This window comes from Oncorhynchus kisutch, unplaced genomic scaffold, assembly GCF_002021735.2.
Source record: "Oncorhynchus kisutch isolate 150728-3 unplaced genomic scaffold, Okis_V2 scaffold784, whole genome shotgun sequence".
Classification (NCBI taxonomy): Eukaryota; Metazoa; Chordata; class Actinopteri; order Salmoniformes; family Salmonidae; genus Oncorhynchus; species Oncorhynchus kisutch.
The window spans coordinates 85,064-103,325 of record NW_022262729.1 but is presented as its reverse complement, the minus strand read 5'-3'; the positions used below and the strand labels follow the sequence as shown (position 1 = coordinate 103,325).

General features: G+C 39.3%; 13 non-coding genes across 13 annotated transcripts; all 13 read left to right on the top strand.

The window, feature by feature from the left end:
* Nucleotides 1-10,145: 10,145 nt before the first annotated feature.
* On the top strand, nucleotides 10,146-10,228 carry trnal-cag (transfer RNA leucine (anticodon CAG)). The gene has a single exon. It is a non-coding gene; the product is annotated as a tRNA-Leu (tRNA).
* A 271-nt stretch (nucleotides 10,229-10,499) lies between these two features.
* Nucleotides 10,500-10,581, top strand: trnas-aga (transfer RNA serine (anticodon AGA)). Its single transcript has one exon. It is a non-coding gene; the product is annotated as a tRNA-Ser (tRNA).
* Nucleotides 10,582-11,470: 889 nt separating this feature from the next.
* On the top strand, nucleotides 11,471-11,553 carry trnal-cag (transfer RNA leucine (anticodon CAG)). The gene has a single exon. It is a non-coding gene; the product is annotated as a tRNA-Leu (tRNA).
* Nucleotides 11,554-11,824: 271 nt separating this feature from the next.
* Nucleotides 11,825-11,906, top strand: trnas-aga (transfer RNA serine (anticodon AGA)). Its single transcript has one exon. It is a non-coding gene; the product is annotated as a tRNA-Ser (tRNA).
* Nucleotides 11,907-12,797: 891 nt separating this feature from the next.
* Nucleotides 12,798-12,880, top strand: trnal-cag (transfer RNA leucine (anticodon CAG)). The gene has a single exon. It is a non-coding gene; the product is annotated as a tRNA-Leu (tRNA).
* Nucleotides 12,881-13,151: 271 nt separating this feature from the next.
* trnas-aga (transfer RNA serine (anticodon AGA)) lies at nucleotides 13,152-13,234 on the top strand. Its single transcript has one exon. It is a non-coding gene; the product is annotated as a tRNA-Ser (tRNA).
* Nucleotides 13,235-14,125: 891 nt separating this feature from the next.
* On the top strand, nucleotides 14,126-14,210 carry trnal-cag (transfer RNA leucine (anticodon CAG)). Its single transcript has one exon. It is a non-coding gene; the product is annotated as a tRNA-Leu (tRNA).
* Nucleotides 14,211-14,481: 271 nt separating this feature from the next.
* trnas-aga (transfer RNA serine (anticodon AGA)) lies at nucleotides 14,482-14,563 on the top strand. The gene has a single exon. It is a non-coding gene; the product is annotated as a tRNA-Ser (tRNA).
* An 889-nt stretch (nucleotides 14,564-15,452) lies between these two features.
* trnal-cag (transfer RNA leucine (anticodon CAG)) lies at nucleotides 15,453-15,535 on the top strand. Its single transcript has one exon. It is a non-coding gene; the product is annotated as a tRNA-Leu (tRNA).
* A 271-nt stretch (nucleotides 15,536-15,806) lies between these two features.
* trnas-aga (transfer RNA serine (anticodon AGA)) lies at nucleotides 15,807-15,888 on the top strand. The gene has a single exon. It is a non-coding gene; the product is annotated as a tRNA-Ser (tRNA).
* Nucleotides 15,889-16,777: 889 nt separating this feature from the next.
* On the top strand, nucleotides 16,778-16,860 carry trnal-cag (transfer RNA leucine (anticodon CAG)). Its single transcript has one exon. It is a non-coding gene; the product is annotated as a tRNA-Leu (tRNA).
* A 271-nt stretch (nucleotides 16,861-17,131) lies between these two features.
* trnas-aga (transfer RNA serine (anticodon AGA)) lies at nucleotides 17,132-17,213 on the top strand. The gene has a single exon. It is a non-coding gene; the product is annotated as a tRNA-Ser (tRNA).
* An 889-nt stretch (nucleotides 17,214-18,102) lies between these two features.
* trnal-cag (transfer RNA leucine (anticodon CAG)) lies at nucleotides 18,103-18,185 on the top strand. The gene has a single exon. It is a non-coding gene; the product is annotated as a tRNA-Leu (tRNA).
* The last annotated feature ends 77 nt before the right edge of the window (nucleotides 18,186-18,262 follow it).

Here is an 18,262-nt window from a genome sequence, read left to right as displayed (position 1 = left end):
ATAATTTGCAAATAAATTCATAAAAAATCCTACAATGTGATTTTCTGGATTTTTCCCCCTAATTTTGTCTGTCATAGTTGAAGTGTACCTATGTTGAAAAATACAGGCCTCTCTCATCTTTTTCAGTGGGAGAACTTGCACAATTGGTGGCTGACTAATAACTTTTTTTCCCCACTGTACTTCCTGTAAAACACAATCCTTGAGTGGAAATAGACTGACTTACTGGTATTAATTTTCCAACCCCAAACTAAGGAAAAGTCTTCAATACAGGAAACTGCTTTAGAAACCTCATTCCGGTCTCTTAAAAATATTACGGATTCGCCTAGCATTAATACAAAAAACAGAAATGGACATTTACTATCACGGTGACTATATGAAGAATATTAAACTTGTATACGTTCACATGAATCAGGGTCTCACAAAAAGAATATTTCGATTTAGAGCAATAAAGAAATTGAATAAATTAACTGAGCAAACTAGAAACCTTTCAATATATAAGTTTAAACATTATTTAAAAACATTTTAAATATAGTATATAGAAATGTTGTGGGACTATAGTAGATGAAGAATCAATATTTCTTTAGATTGAGTATTTATTGGGTCATTATGCTAGTGTATTATGTTTGTAATTATGTAATTATGTTTGTAATAGTGTGTTATATGTGAAAGTGTGTTTGTATTATAAATTGTATTTTAATGTTAAGGACTCTTGGAAGATTAGTTCAAATGGGGACTAAAAGAGATCCTAATAAAATCAATAAAATCAAAAATCTTACTAGTTGCAAATAAAAACAGTCCTTTGCACCACGCAAGTGGTTGACCTAAATTATATATATATTTTTATACAATTTACAAATAACATTGTACCATAAATTGGTAAAAACGAATAGCCATCAAGCTAACATTAAGAGTCATTGCGAATTTCCCTGCCATAAAATAAATATATATATAAAAGAAGTTTGGCTCACACAAACAATGCTCTTTCCTCAAGAAATATAAAGTTTTGATTCAAAAGGTAAAACAGGAAATTGACCAGATTTATAGAGAGGAAGTAGAGAAAAAGCTTAGGTTCCTGAAACAACGATATTATGAAGCAGGCTCAAAGGCAACCAAATTACTAGCATGGAGACTCAGGAAACAACAAGCACAGAATAACATTTTCAAAATAAAAGACCACAAAACAAAAAAGATCACATGCAAATTAGATGAAATACAGAATGCATTTTAATCATATTGCAAAAATCTGTACAAGCAACCAGAGAAGGCAGATGCACAGACAATAGAGCACTTTTTGAACTCACTCGATCTCCCCTAAATTGGGACAGAGCAAAATGATAGACTAACTTCAGAAATATCCACCGAAGAAATTAATAAAGCAATATCTCAGCAAAAAGCCAACAAGTCTCCAGGCACTGATGGCTTCCCTTCAGAATGGTTCAAGATCTTCAGAGAACAATTAGCACCTCTACTTAAGGCCTGTTTTAACTGGACTCTGAGGGAGGGGGGTCTCCCACCGTCATAGAGAGAGGCCATCATATCAGTAATCCCAAAAGAGGGTAAAGATAAGAAAGAATGCAGTTCATATCGACCTATCGCAATTCTTAACACAGATTATAAACTATATGCATCAATAATAGACAAAAGAATGGAGAACATAATCCCTGAATTGATTGACGGAGATCAAACTGGTTTCATACAAAATAGGCAGACACAGGACAATATAAGGAGAACACTACATGTCATGGACCACATTACTCAGAATAAGACAAGTGCAATATTAATCAGCCTAGATACAGAAAAAGCATTTGATTCAGTGGGATGGGATTACCTATTCCACGTTATGAAAAGATTTGGTTTCAACAAAGAAGTGATACAGTGCATCAAAACACTGTATTCATGTCCGACCGCTAGAATAAAGATAAATGGACATTTGACACGAACGATAAAATTAGAGCGAGGGGCAAGACAAGGCTGTAATCTATCACCCACGCTCTTCTCCTTGTACCTAGAACCATTAGCACAGGCAATAAGACAGGACCCAACTTTAGAGGGAATAACAATAAGAGGCAGTGAACATAAGATATGCATGTATGCTGATGACGTTCTGTTATTCCTTAAAGACCCAGGCTCAAGTGTATCTAGATTGATGGATGTTTTACAACATTTGGAACATATTCAGGGTATGTGCTTAACGTACACAAGACCCAAGCCCTAGTATATAATTATACCCCACAGGAAGATCTGAAGAGTAGATATAACTTCACCTGGACCTCTTCATCCATTATATATCTGGGAGTAAATTTACCAAAAGATATACCCAAACTTTATTGTATGAATTACGATCACATTAACAAGAAAATATATGATGACCTAGACAGGTGGAATTCACTTCCCTTAGATCTTAGTAGAATTGAAACAATCAAAATGAACATCCTGCCGAGGTTACTGTATTTGTTCCAATCACTGCCCATAGAAATCCCACCTAAACAGTTTAGGGAATGGGATAAACGGAACAGTAAGAGACCAAGAACTAGATATACAACATTACAGTCACCAAAAAACTGTGGGGGTATGGCCTTACCAAACCTAAAAGATTATTATGTGTCAGCCCAATTGAGACCCCTGGTGTGTTGGTGCAATTCAGAATACGAATCCAAATGGAAAGACATCGAGACTACGCTGACAGAGATACCCATACAGTCAGTACTGGGAAATAAGGAGATGGTAAAAGAAATATACAATAGACAAAATCAGTGGATTAATTTCTCTCTGAAGACATGGTTTAGGGTAGTTAAGCAAAATCATTTAGACAGAGAGATCAAACTGCTGAGTTGGCCCGCATACGACCCCAGCTTCATCCCTGCAACTCAGGACAGCAGGTTTAAACAATGGACGCAGAAAGGCATCATGTCATTCAGTACAATTGTAAGGAATGGGAACCTAGATAACTTCCAGGACCTAAGTAAAAAACATGGCTTGGATAAACAAGATTTTTACAGATACCTACAAGTACGACACTATTTCGTAAGGGAGATAAAAGTGACTGACTGAAAAGCACCTCCAAAATTAATCCAAGTATTCACTAACGCATACAACTTGGGGAGTAACGAAAAAACTATTTCAAATCTCTACTTGGGTATTCAATCCTCAAAGAAACATTCTACAAACTATTTTAAAAAGAAATGGGAGGAGGAACTTAACATTGAAATAACTGATGAAACATGGTTGAATATATTAGAGACTCAACAAAGCTCCACCAACTCAAGGTCATGGAGAGAATTCTGTTGGAAGAATGTTATACGTTTCTTCATAACACCTAAACTGAAATCAAAACAGACTGGCTCACAACACCCTTGTTGGAGAGAATGCGGTCTATTGAGGGCGGACCACTCTCATATCTTTTGGACTTGCCCCGCAATCGAAACTTACTGGGGAGAAATAAGATCTAACATTGGAAAAATAATGGAATTTGACATAGAACAAACATTGATTTCTTTGTACATGGGTGAAATACCTGATAACTTACACAATAGAGAAAAGTACCTCTTGAAGGTCCAACTGGCAGCCAGTAAAAAATCACTAGGAAATGGCTACAAAAAGACCCTCCCACAGTGACACAATGGATAGACATTGTACAAGAAATACACCGTATGACCTTTGCCTTAAGAACTCAACAGGAGACAGGTCAAGAATACTGGGAAAAATGGGTTTCGTACTTGGAAAAGGACATTCAAAGATGTCAATGTAACTAATATGATGGTATGATGATGAAGGTATGAAGTGCACTGTAACTGACAGATCTTTTCTTGTTGTTGTTCTTTTATTTGGCTTTATTTGTACATTCTTTGTGTTCCTACAATAAAAACTAAGTATAAAAAAAAAGAATACAAAAATAATTCCTTCCTTGCTTAAGTTGCATTTACATTTAATTTCAAATCCAATGCATCCAAAGTGTACATTAGTCTTTCCTGGTTCATAACATATTTTTTGGTCCCTTTCAGATCACAGCCATGTCAACAGTGGGCGTCAGGCTTGTAAGAGACATGTGAGATATCTGTGAGATTCAGTGAACAAGGCTGGAAGGTGAGATTCTATCTCTCTTAACTACTCATTGTACTGAATAAATAATCATGAGCTAACATTGTACTACGTTATCTGCTGTAACACACAGTTAGTATTTTTAGGGAAGCAAGGCATTTGTGTAGGATGTGCATTGTAGAGTATGTTCTTTGCATTCTTTATCATGTATTTCTCATTGAAAGAGTCTGTTCTAGTCATTCATCTTGTCTTTTGATTTCTATGGTATTTCTCTCCATTATGACTGGGTATTGGCTCCTACGGGTTACTCTGCCTTCTACTGTGATGGAGAATGCCTCTACCCTCTGTGTTCCTGCATAAACTCCACCACCCACACTATGATCCAACTAATGGTCAGTATGCACTACTACACCCTCTCACATGAACACTAACAAATCAAATCAAATGTATTTGTCACATACACATGGTTAGCAGATGTTAATGCGTGTGTAGCGAAATGCTTGTGCTTCTAGTTCCGACAATGCAGTAATAACCAACGAGTAATCTAACCTAACAATTCCAAAACTACTACCTTATACACACAAGTGTAAAGGGATAAGAATGTGTACATAAAGATATATGAATGAGTGATGGTACAGAACGGCATAGGCAAGATGCAGTAGATGGTATCGAGTACAGTATATATATATATATGAGATGAGTAATGTAGGGTATGTAAACAAAGTGGCATAGTTTAAAGTGGCTAGTGATACATGTATTACATAAAGATGCAGTAGATGATATAGAGTACAGTATATACATATACATATGAGATGAATAATGTAGGGTATGTAAACATTATATTAAGTAGCATTGTTTAAAGTGGCTAGTGATATATTTTCCATCAATTCCCATTATTAAAGTGGCTGGAGTTGAGTCAGTGTGTTGGCAGCAGCCAATCAATGTTAGTGGTGGCTGTTTAACAGTCTGATTTACTGGTTTCAGTGGGAAAGATGGTAAATGGTTCAGACATTAATGGCAAATATAAAAAAACGAAGATACCCAAGTTACCGGAGTCTACAATGGCAGACTGTTAATGTAGGGATAGTGAGAAGTAACATTCAAGACTGAAGCAATTATCCCCTCTAGTGGTATACTTCATACTGTACCAGGTTACTACACACACTGATAATACAAAACATTGAGGACACCTGCTCTTTCCATGACATAGACTGACCAAGTGAAAGCTATGACCCCTTATTGATGTCACTTGTTGAATCCACTTCAGTGGATGAAGGGGAGTTAAAGAAATATTTTAAAACCTTGAGAGAATTGAGACACGGATTGTGTGTGTCATTCAGAGGGTGATTTGGCAAGAGAAAAGATTTAACTGCCTTTGAACGGGGTATGTTAGTAGGTGCCAGGCGCACCGGGTTAAGTGTGTCAAGCACTGCAACACTGCTGTTTTTTTCATGATCAACAGTTTCCCATGTGTATCAAGAATGGTCCACCACCCAAAGGACGTCCAGCCAACTTGACACAACATGGGCAGCACCCTTGTGGAACACTTAGGGCAGCTTGTAGAGTCCATGCCCAGACGAAATGAGGCTGTTCTGAGGGAAAAAGGTTGTGCAACTCAATATTAAGAAGATGTTCCTAATGTTTTGTGCACTCAGTGTATGTCATCCTACATGTTTTTAAATAGTACATTATCACATATCACAGTACAAAACCATATAAGTGAGGGCCTGTAGTATCTGTAAATCAACTAAAAATTGTTTTTTATTTCCATATGCAGATAATAAAGCATCATTGTTCATGTAATATTCTAATATTAGGAAGAGGAAATGTTTTTGAACTACAACTTATTTTATTTTAAAAATGTCAAATTCAGTGCAAAGTAATGTAGTGCATTGGTGTCTAGATCCCTGTTGGGTGGCAAAGTGTCACAATAATCCTGTGGGGAGAGAAAACAAGAGAATACATTAAATTAATGGGTGTTAACTAATCAGGGTTCAACAAAGCACTTCAAGTCCTCAATTCCTTCAAAAGAGAGAGAGAAGGAGAAAGGAGTATGGTCCCTGCAGTAGGACTACATGCTGGCCATGAGGTTCTCCAAGTGGTACTCCAGGAGGCTGGAGAGCTCAGTGACCAGAGACTCTGGGTTAAAGTACCAGGCCAGCTGCTGGCCAAACATGTCATCTAGCAGAGCCATCAGCCCGCCCTGTAGAGAACACCACACAACACATAGAAAATGGCTCTGAGGTACTAGCTTATCAAGAGGAGAGAGACAATTAGAAATACTCCCCCTAAAATGGCATTGGGACCTGGTTAACCATGGATAAGGAAGTAAACAGGAAGTAACCTCTTGACTCTTACATTGAGCAGCAGCAGGTATCTGTCAGCCTCTGGCTCCATGTTGGCAGCAGTGGGCAGGAAGGAGTACAGGAGAGCGTACAGACGCTCCACGAACCCACCAGGGTGCTAAAGGAAACAAAGGAGGAGAAAAGAGGAGAGAAGAGAAGAGGAATTTAAGTGAAACTGCTAATAGAGAGAGATCAAAACATGCACCAGTGATGGGAGACGAGCCTCAGGGCGATGTCCTCCACTCTCTTGGTGGTAAGGTAGAGGCTGTGAAAGGGAGGGAATGGAGCATGTCAACCATTAGAGTCAATGGGGGATAACAGCATTATGACCACTATCCTTCCGCATCTGACAAGCTCAGACTACACAGACATTTAGAGGAACTCACTTTAGCAGAGGAACCTCCCTCTCCTCAGGCAGCAGGTCCTCCTCCCAGCCCTACGACAACAAAACAAGCATTCAAAATCAGTGACCAGTGCAATGACATAACAAACAATCGGTCAATGGAAGGATCTTAATGCTCCTAGTCAATAGTATGTGTGTGTAACGTCTGACCTCATACCAGTTGTGACCCTCAGGCTCTGAGAACAACACATTAAGAACATCTTCCTATTGAGTTCCCCCCCCCTTGGTGGTGGACCATTGTTGATACTCAGGGAAAAGTGTTGAGTGTGAAAAACCCAACAGCATGGCAGTTCTTGACACAAAATTCTACCATACTCTGTTCAAAGGGACTTCAATATTTGGTCTAGCCCATTCACCCTCTGAATGACACACATACACAATCCATTTCTCAATTGTCTCAAGCCTTACAATATTTTTTTTTACCTGTCTCCTCCTCTTTATCTATACTAATTTAAGTGGATTTAACTAGTGACATCCATAAGGGATTATAGCGTTAACCTGGATTCACCTACTCATTTAAGGGTTTTTCTTTATTTTTACAATTGTTTACATTTTAGAATAATAGTGAAGACATCAAAACTATGAAATAACACAATTGGAATCACGTAGTAAGAAAAAAGTGTTAAACAAATCAAAATATATTTTATATTTGAGAATCTTTGAAGTAGCCATCCTTTTCCTTGACCACTTTGCACACTCTTGGCATTCTCTCCAACCTTTTCATGAGGTAGTCACCTGGAATGTTTTTCAATTAACAGGTGTACCTTCTTAAAAGTTAATTTGTGGAATTTCTTTCCTTCTTAGAGCGTTTGAACCAACAGGTTGTGTTGTGACAAGGTAGGGATGGTTTTCAGAAGATATCCCTATTTGGTAAAAGACCACGTCCATTTTATGCCATGAACCGCTCAAATAAGCAAAGAGAAACAACATTGTTACTTAAGTCATGAAGGTGAGTCAATACGGAATATTTCAAGAACTTTGAAAGATTCTTCTAGTGCAGTCGCAAAAACCATGAACCGCTATGATGAAACTGGCTCTCATGAGGAAGACCCAGAGTTACCTTTGCTGCAGAGGATAAGTTCAGTAGAGTGAACTGCACCTCAGATTGGAGCCCAAATACATTCTTCACAGAGTTCAAGAAACACACACATCTCAACATGCACTGTTCAGAGGAGACTGCATGAATCAGGACTTCATGGTCGAATTGCTCCATTGAAACCACTACTAAAGGACGGACTCCAATAATAAGAAGAGACTTGCTTGGACCAAGAAACACGAGCAATGGACCTTAGACTGGTGGAAATCTGTCCTTTGGTCTGATGAGTCCAAATTGGAGATATTTGCCTTTCAATGTGTGTGTAAAGACTCCAGGGTGTTTACTTGGGTCTACTCTTCATTATAAAACTATTTGTTGAATGGTTTAAAATCCATCAGAAGCTGAATAAGTCTTGATGGGGACAGAGCTTGTTTTGACAAGGAAAGTGAAAAGGACTGAGGGAAAGTAAAATGGAAAATACATGGAAGAACCTCAAAGAACATTACATTTTCAAGATCGTGTAACATCAAACATAACATCAAAATGCATCTTATATTCCTGCCCTTACAGAAAAACCACATGATTTCAACTGACATTTTATGTGAAATCATGTGAAAACATGTTTTGGAACACAACGTGATCACATTTTCACATGTGTCGTTTAATGTAATCACATGTTGCTTTACATGTTATCACATTATCTTCACATAAGATTACATTAAAACATGTTTTTGGAACACTTTCCGTGTTCACATGTGAAATTCATGTGTTTTTTGCGTAAACGCCCTGCAGTTCCACACTCAAGGATCTTAATAATGCTTTAAATGCACATGTATGATTGTGCATGTGTAATGGGTTGAAAACAAAGTCACTAAAAACAGACACCCATTTATTATTTATACCCCCCATTTGTTTATGTATTTGTCTTAATGAATCTTAATGGGATTTTCTACATACTTTAGCGTCAGCAGTCCATCAGGCCAATAGATGGCACTGTTGCACAGTTGTAGCAGGAGAAACAGCAAGTTCAGGCCAAGCGCTCACCATCTGCAGAATAAGGACCAGAACTTTACAGAGGTAAACTGTGTCAGTTCTTTTACTATTACAGGTATGTAACAGCACTTCAAACGTTCAAATATATACACAATATGTAATAACATGCTATTTAACAACTTTGTCAAGATATTGTCACGTTAGGAAAGGTTTTGTTTTGGCTTTGTGTCGAACTGAGTGAGAGAAGAACGTGATTTACATTGAGTGGGAGTATATGTTAGCTTGATGCTAGCTGAGGTAAAAAAAAAAAACATTTACGAGTCACATAGACTATGTTTACTGAGTAGCTGACTTGTACTGGATATAGTCTAGGATATTTTTTTATCAAGAATCCATTTGTTAGGGATTTCTGAGTTGGTTTTACATGTCATTAGTTGTTTTGGGTAAAAGGTGGAAGTTTAGTCGTGTTTCTTATACCAATCACATCCTCTCAGATCTCCACAAGTACATAGGGATTAGTTGTCCATTTGGGATAGGACTGCAGGCCATCTATCCCACCTCACACCTTTACACACCTGGTTATCCATCCTTCTAGCTCTATAGGCCACAGTAGCATAGGTTACAGGTTTGTAGTCAAGCCACAGATTTCAGGTGAGATCACATGATACACTCAACAATACAACAACACGATTCTCATGAATAACCATTAAGCCATTTTCTAAGATTTCCCCCATTTTGACATGTGGAAACCTGTTGTCACTCTTACCCTGACGGACAGCTCCAGACACTTTTTTGGTCCTATCTGAGGCATTTTTAAATTCATGTCAAAATGGCCATATTCTGAAGACACTCTTAAAGTCTGCAGGGTAATCGAACTGGCCACATCTAAAGTCAAGCCACAGGTCACAGGTGAGCTACCTTGTTAAACCCTAAAAATAAATAATAACACGATTGCGTTGAAAATACCCATTAAGCCATTTGTTAAGATTTCCCCCATGTGGACCTGTTGTCACTCTTACCCTGATGATTGCTGATATTTACAGACACTTTTTCGGTCTTATCTGAGGAATTTTATCATTTATATCAGAATGGCCATATTCTGAGGCCAGTTTAGCGTTCATTCAATGACGATTTACTACTCTTTTCCATTGAAGGCCATATTGAGGTTAAATCAATGACTGGAGTTTTTCATTGATAAAAACAAATGACTATTGAAAGTGCAAGTCGGTATCGTGCATAAATTTACTGGTCTCTGTGGTGATTGTGTTGCTGTGCCTATTTCTACTTTTACCCCATACTCTTTAACCCGATACCCATGTACTGTGCTGTAGTCAGGATGGCCGAGCGGTCTACGGCGCTGCATTCAGGTCGCGGTCTCCCATGGAGGCGTGGGTTCAAATCCCACTTCTGATAGTTGTTTAGTGACTCTCAGGAGTCATGCTGCTTCGCAGTAATAATAAGATGATGAAATAACAATTTATAATAAACACTCTCAAATGAAAACCTTCTGGAGCTGACCAAAGATCAAGGAAATTAGAAAACAGCTCTACTTAATAATGAATGAGGGGAACAATTCATTTTATTGCATTATAATGAGTTAATGAGTTACTGCATTGTCTTTCAGTTGTAAAATTATCACTTTCTGTAGGCTATGCCTGGTGGCCCATTCACTGCTGACAAGACTGTTGTCGTGGCCGAGTGGTTAAGGCGATGGACTAGAAATCCATTAGGCTCTTCATGCGCAGGTTCGAATCCTGCCGACAACGAAATTGAATTTTCTTGACCCCTCCGGAGGTTGAAGTTTAGTCGTGTTTCTTATACCAATCATATCCTCTCAGATCTCCACAAGTACATAGGGATTAGTTGTCCATTTGGCATAGGATCCCACCTCACACCTTTACACACCTGGTTATCCATCCTTCTAGCTCTATAGGCCACAGTAGCATAGGTTACAGGTTTGTAGTCAAGCCACAGATTTCAGGTGAGATCCCATGATACACTCACGATTCTCACGATTCTCATGAATAACCATTAAGCCATTTTCTAAGATTTCCCCCATTTTGACATGTGGAAACCTGTTGTCACTCTTACCCTGACGGATAGCTCCAGACACTTTTTTGGTCCTATCTGAGGCATTTTTAAATTCATGTCAAAATGGCCATATTCTGAAGACACTCTTAAAGTCTGCAGGGTAATCGAACTGGCCACATCTAAAGTCAAGCCACAGGTCACAGGTGAGCTGCCTTGTTAAACCCTAAAAATAAATAATAACACGATTGCGTTGAAAATACCCATTAAGCCATTTGTTAAGATTTCCCTCATGTGGACCTGTTGTCACTCTTACCCTGATGATTGCTGATATTTACAGACACTTTTTCAGTCTTATCTGAGGAATTTGATCATTTATATCAGAATGGCCATATTCTGAGGCCAGTTTAGCGTTCATTCAATGACAGTTTACTACTCTTTTCCATTGAAGGCCATATTGAGGTTAAATCAATGACTGGAGTTTTTCATTGATAAAAACAAATGACTATTGAAAGTGCAAGTCGGTATCGTGCATAAATTTACTGGTCTCTGTGGTGATTGCGTTGCTGTGCCTATTTCTACTTTTACCCCATACTCTTTAACCCGATACCCAGGTACTGTGCTGTAGTCAGGATGGCCGAGCGGTCTGAGGCGCTGCGTTCAGGTCGCAGTCTCCCATGGAGGCGTGGGTTCAAATCCCACTTCTTACAGTTGTTTAGTGCCTCTCAGGAGTCATGCTGCTTAGCAGTAATAATAAGATGATGAAATAACAATTTATAATAAACACTCTCAAATGAAAACCTTCTGGAGCTGACCAAAGATCAAGGAAATTAGAAAACTCCTGTACTTAATAATGAATGAGGGGAACAATTCATTTTATTGCATTATAATGAGTTAATGAGTTACTGCATTGTCTTTCAGTTGTAAAATTATCACTTTCTGTAGGCTATGCCTGGTGGCCCATTCACTGCTGACAAGACTGTTGTCGTGGCCGAGTGGTTAAGGCGATGGACTAGAAATCCATTAGGATTTTCCTGCGCAGGTTTGAATCCTGCCGACAACGAAATTGAATTTTCTTGACCCCTCCGGAGGTTGAAGTTTAGTCGTGTTTCTTATACCAATCATATCCTCTCAGATCTCCACAAGTACATAGGGATTAGTTGTCCATTTGGGATAGGATCCCACCTCACACCTTTACACACCTGGTTATCCATCCTTCTAGCTCTATAGGCCACAGTAGCATAGGTTACAGGTTTGTAGTCAAGCCACAGATTTCAGGTGAGATCCCATGATACACTCAACAATAGAACAACACGATTCTCATGAATAACCATTAAGCCATTTTCTAAGATTTCCCCCATTTTGACATGTGGAAACCTGTTGTCACTCTTACCCTGACGGATAGCTTCAGACACTTTTTTGGTCCTATCTGAGGCATTTTTAAATTCATGTCAAAATGGCCATATTCTGAAGACACTCTTAAAGTCTGCAGGGTAATCGAACTGGCCACATCTAAAGTCAAGCCACAGGTCACAGGTGAGCTGCCTTGTTAAACCCTAAAAATAAATAACACGATTGCGTTGAAAATACCCATTAAGCCATTTGTTAAGATTTCCCCCATGTGGACCTGTTGTCACTCTTACCCTGATGATTGCTGATATTTACAGACACTTTTTCGGTCTTATCTGAGGAATTTTATCATTTATATCAGAATGGCCATATTCTGAGGCCAGTTTAGCGTTCATTCAATGACGATTTACTACTCTTTTCCATTGAAGGCCATATTGAGGTTAAATCAATGACTGGAGTTTTTCATTGATAAAAACAAATGACTATTGAAAGTGCAAGTCGGTATCGTGCATAAATTTACTGGTCTCTGTGGTGATTGCGTTGCTGTGCCTATTTCTACTTTTACCCCATACTCTTTAACCCGATACCCATGTACTGTGCTGTAGTCAGGATGGCCGAGCGGTCTACGGCGCTGCATTCAGGTCGCGGTCTCCCATGGAGGCGTGGGTTCAAATCCCACTTCTGACAGTTGTTTAGTGACTCTCAGGAGTCATGCTGCTTAGCAGTAATAATAAGATGATGAAATAACAATTTATAATAAACACTCTCAAATGAAAACCTTCTGGAGCTGACCAAAGATCAAGGAAATTAGAAAACAGCTCTACTTAATAATGAATGAGGGGAACAATTCATTTTATTGCATTATAATGAGTTAATGAGTTACTGCATTGTCTTTCAGTTGTAAAATTATCACTTTCTGTAGGCTATGCCTGGTGGCCCATTCACTGCTGACAAGACTGTTGTCGTGGCCGAGTGGTTAAGGCGATGGACTAGAAATCCATTAGGATCTTCCTGCGCAGGTTTCGAATCCTGCCGACAACGAAATTGAATTTTCTTGACCCCTCCGGAGGTTGAAGTTTAGTCGTGTTTCTTATACCAATCATATCCTCTCAGATCTCCACAAGTACATAGGGATTAGTTGTCCATTTGGGATAGGATCCCACCTCACACCTTTACACACCTGGTTATCCATCCTTCTAGCTCTATAGGCCACAGTAGCATAGGTTACAGGTTTGTAGTCAAGCCACAGATTTCAGGTGAGATCCCATGATACACTCAACAATACAACAACACGATTCTCATGAATAACCATTAAGCCATTTTCTAAGATTTCCCCCATTTTGACATGTGGAAACCTGTTGTCACTCTTACCCTGACGGATAGCTCCAGACACTTTTTTGGTCCTATCTGAGGCATTTTTAAATTCATGTCAAAATGGCCATATTCTGAAGACACTCTTAAAGTCTGCAGGGTAATCGAACTGGCCACATCTAAAGTCAAGCCACAGGTCACAGGTGAGCTGCCTTGTTAAACCCTAAAAATAAATAACACGATTGCGTTGAAAATACCCATTAAGCCATTTGTTAAGATTTCCCCCATGTGGACCTGTTGTCACTCTTACCCTGATGATTGCTGATATTTACAGACACTTTTTCGGTCTTATCTGAGGAATTTTATCATTTATATCAGAATGGCCATATTCTGAGGCCAGTTTAGCGTTCATTCAATGACGATTTACTACTCTTTTCCATTGAAGGCCATATTGAGGTTAAATCAATGACTGGAGTTTTTCATTGATAAAAACAAATGACTATTGAAAGTGCAAGTCGGTATCGTGCATAAATTTACTGGTCTCTGTGGTGATTGCGTTGCTGTGCCTATTTCTACTTTTACCCCATACTCTTTAACCCGATACCCAGGTACTGTGCTGTAGTCAGGATGGCCGAGCGGTCTACGGCGCTGCAGTTCAGGTCGCAGGTCTCCCATGGAGGCGTGGGTTCAAATCCCACTTCTGACAGTTGTTTAGTGACTCTCAGGAGTCATGCTGCTTAGCAGTAATAATAAGATGATGAAATAACAATTTATAATAAACACTCTCAAATGAAAACCTTCTGGAGCTGACCAAAGATCAAGGAAATTAGAAAACAGCTGTACTTAATAATGAATGAGGGGAACAATTCATTTTATTGCATTATAATGAGTTAATGAGTTACTGCATTGTCTTTCAGTTGTAAAATTATCACTTTCTGTAGGCTATGCCTGGTGGCCCATTCACTGCTGACAAGACTGTTGTCGTGGCCGAGTGGTTAAGGCGATGGACTAGAAATCCATTAGGATCTTCCTGCGCAGGTTCGAATCCTGCCGACAACGAAATTGAATTTTCTTGACCCCTCCGGAGGTTGAAGTTTAGTCGTGTTTCTTATACCAATCATATCCTCTCAGATCTCCACAAGTACATAGGGATTAGTTGTCCATTTGGGATAGGATCCCACCTCACACCTTTACACACCTGGTTATCCATCCTTCTAGCTCTATAGGCCACAGTAGCATAGGTTACAGGTTTGTAGTCAAGCCACAGATTTCAGGTGAGATCCCATGATACACTCACGATTCTCACGATTCTCATGAATAACCATTAAGCCATTTTCTAAGATTTCCCCCATTTTGACATGTGGAAACCTGTTGTCACTCTTACCCTGACGGATAGCTCCAGACACTTTTTTGGTCCTATCTGAGGCATTTTTAAATTCATGTCAAAATGGCCATATTCTGAAGACACTCTTAAAGTCTGCAGGGTAATCGAACTGGCCACATCTAAAGTCAAGCCACAGGTCACAGGTGAGCTGCCTTGTTAAACCCTAAAAATAAATAATAACACGATTGCGTTGAAAATACCCATTAAGCCATTTGTTAAGATTTCCCCCATGTGGACCTGTTGTCACTCTTACCCTGATGATTGCTGATATTTACAGACACTTTTTCGGTCTTATCTGAGGAATTTTATCATTTATATCAGAATGGCCATATTCTGAGGCCAGTTTAGCGTTCATTCAATGACGATTTACTACTCTTTTCCATTGAAGGCCATATTGAGGTTAAATCAATGACTGGAGTTTTTCATTGATAAAAACAAATGACTATTGAAAGTGCAAGTCGGTATCGTGCATAAATTTACTGGTCTCTGTGGTGATTGCGTTGCTGTGCCTATTTCTACTTTTACCCCATACTCTTTAACCCGATACCCAGGTACTGTGCTGTAGTCAGGATGGCCGAGCGGTCTAAGGCGCTGCGTTCAGGTCGCAGTCTCCCATGGAGGCGTGGGTTCAAATCCCACTTCTGACAGTTGTTTAGTGCCTCTCAGGAGTCATGCTGCTTAGCAGTAATAATAAGATGATGAAATAACAATTTATAATAAACACTCTCAAATGAAAACCTTCTGGAGCTGACCAAAGATCAAGGAAATTAGAAAACAGCTGTACTTAATAATGAATGAGGGGAACAATTCATTTTATTGCATTATAATGAGTTAATGAGTTACTGCATTGTCTTTCAGTTGTAAAATTATCACTTTCTGTAGGCTATGCCTGGTGGCCCATTCACTGCTGACAAGACTGTTGTCGTGGCCGAGTGGTTAAGGCGATGGACTAGAAATCCATTAGGATCTTCCTGCGCAGGTTCGAATCCTGCCGACAACGAAATTGAATTTTCTTGACCCCTCCGGAGGTTGAAGTTTAGTCGTGTTTCTTATACCAATCATATCCTCTCAGATCTCCACAAGTACATAGGGATTAGTTGTCCATTTGGGATAGGATCCCACCTCACACCTTTACACACCTGGTTATCCATCCTTCTAGCTCTATAGGCCACAGTAGCATAGGTTACAGGTTTGTAGTCAAGCCACAGATTTCAGGTGAGATCCCATGATACACTCACGATTCTCACGATTCTCATGAATAACCATTAAGCCATTTTCTAAGATTTCCCCCATTTTGACATGTGGAAACCTGTTGTCACTCTTACCCTGACGGATAGCTCCAGACACTTTTTTGGTCCTATCTGAGGCATTTTTAAATTCATGTCAAAATGGCCATATTCTGAAGACACTCTTAAAGTCTGCAGGGTAATCGAACTGGCCACATCTAAAGTCAAGCCACAGGTCACAGGTGAGCTGCCTTGTTAAACCCTAAAAATAAATAATAACACGATTGCGTTGAAAATACCCATTAAGCCATTTGTTAAGATTTCCCCCATGTGGACCTGTTGTCACTCTTACCCTGATGATTGCTGATATTTACAGACACTTTTTCGGTCTTATCTGAGGAATTTTATCATTTATATCAGAATGGCCATATTCTGAGGCCAGTTTAGCGTTCATTCAATGACGATTTACTACTCTTTTCCATTGAAGGCCATATTGAGGTTAAATCAATGACTGGAGTTTTTCATTGATAAAAACAAATGACTATTGAAAGTGCAAGTCGGTATCGTGCATAAATTTACTGGTCTCTGTGGTGATTGCGTTGCTGTGCCTATTTCTACTTTTACCCCATACTCTTTAACCCGATACCCAGGTACTGTGCTGTAGTCAGGATGGCCGAGCGGTCTAAGGCGCTGCGTTCAGGTCGCAGTCTCCCATGGAGGCGTGGGTTCAAATCCCACTTCTGACAGTTGTTTAGTGCCTCTCAGGAGTCATGCTGCTTAGCAGTAATAATAAGATGATGAAATAACAATTTATAATAAACACTCTCAAATGAAAACCTTCTGGAGCTGACCAAAGATCAAGGAAATTAGAAAACAGCTGTACTTAATAATGAATGAGGGGAACAATTCATTTTATTGCATTATAATGAGTTAATGAGTTACTGCATTGTCTTTCAGTTGTAAAATTATCACTTTCTGTAGGCTATGCCTGGTGGCCCATTCACTGCTGACAAGACTGTTGTCGTGGCCGAGTGGTTAAGGCGATGGACTAGAAATCCATTAGGATCTTCCTGCGCAGGTTCGAATCCTGCCGACAACGAAATTGAATTTTCTTGACCCCTCCGGAGGTTGAAGTTTAGTCGTGTTTCTTATACCAATCATATCCTCTCAGATCTCCACAAGTACATAGGGATTAGTTGTCCATTTGGGATAGGATCCCACCTCACACCTTTACACACCTGGTTATCCATCCTTCTAGCTCTATAGGCCACAGTAGCATAGGTTACAGGTTTGTAGTCAAGCCACAGATTTCAGGTGAGATCCCATGATACACTCACGATTCTCACGATTCTCATGAATAACCATTAAGCCATTTTCTAAGATTTCCCCCATTTTGACATGTGGAAACCTGTTGTCACTCTTACCCTGACGGATAGCTCCAGACACTTTTTTGGTCCTATCTGAGGCATTTTTAAATTCATGTCAAAATGGCCATATTCTGAAGACACTCTTAAAGTCTGCAGGGTAATCGAACTGGCCACATCTAAAGTCAAGCCACAGGTCACAGGTGAGCTGCCTTGTTAAACCCTAAAAATAAATAATAACACGATTGCGTTGAAAATACCCATTAAGCCATTTGTTAAGATTTCCCCCATGTGGACCTGTTGTCACTCTTACCCTGATGATTGCTGATATTTACAGACACTTTTTCGGTCTTATCTGAGGAATTTTATCATTTATATCAGAATGGCCATATTCTGAGGCCAGTTTAGCGTTCATTCAATGACGATTTACTACTCTTTTCCATTGAAGGCCATATTGAGGTTAAATCAATGACTGGAGTTTTTCATTGATAAAAACAAATGACTATTGAAAGTGCAAGTCGGTATCGTGCATAAATTTACTGGTCTCTGTGGTGATTGCGTTGCTGTGCCTATTTCTACTTTTACCCCATACTCTTTAACCCGATACCCAGGTACTGTGCTGTAGTCAGGATGGCCGAGCGGTCTAAGGCGCTGCGTTCAGGTCGCAGTCTCCCATGGAGGCGTGGGTTCAAATCCCACTTCTGACAGTTGTTTAGTGCCTCTCAGGAGTCATGCTGCTTAGCAGTAATAATAAGATGATGAAATAACAATTTATAATAAACAC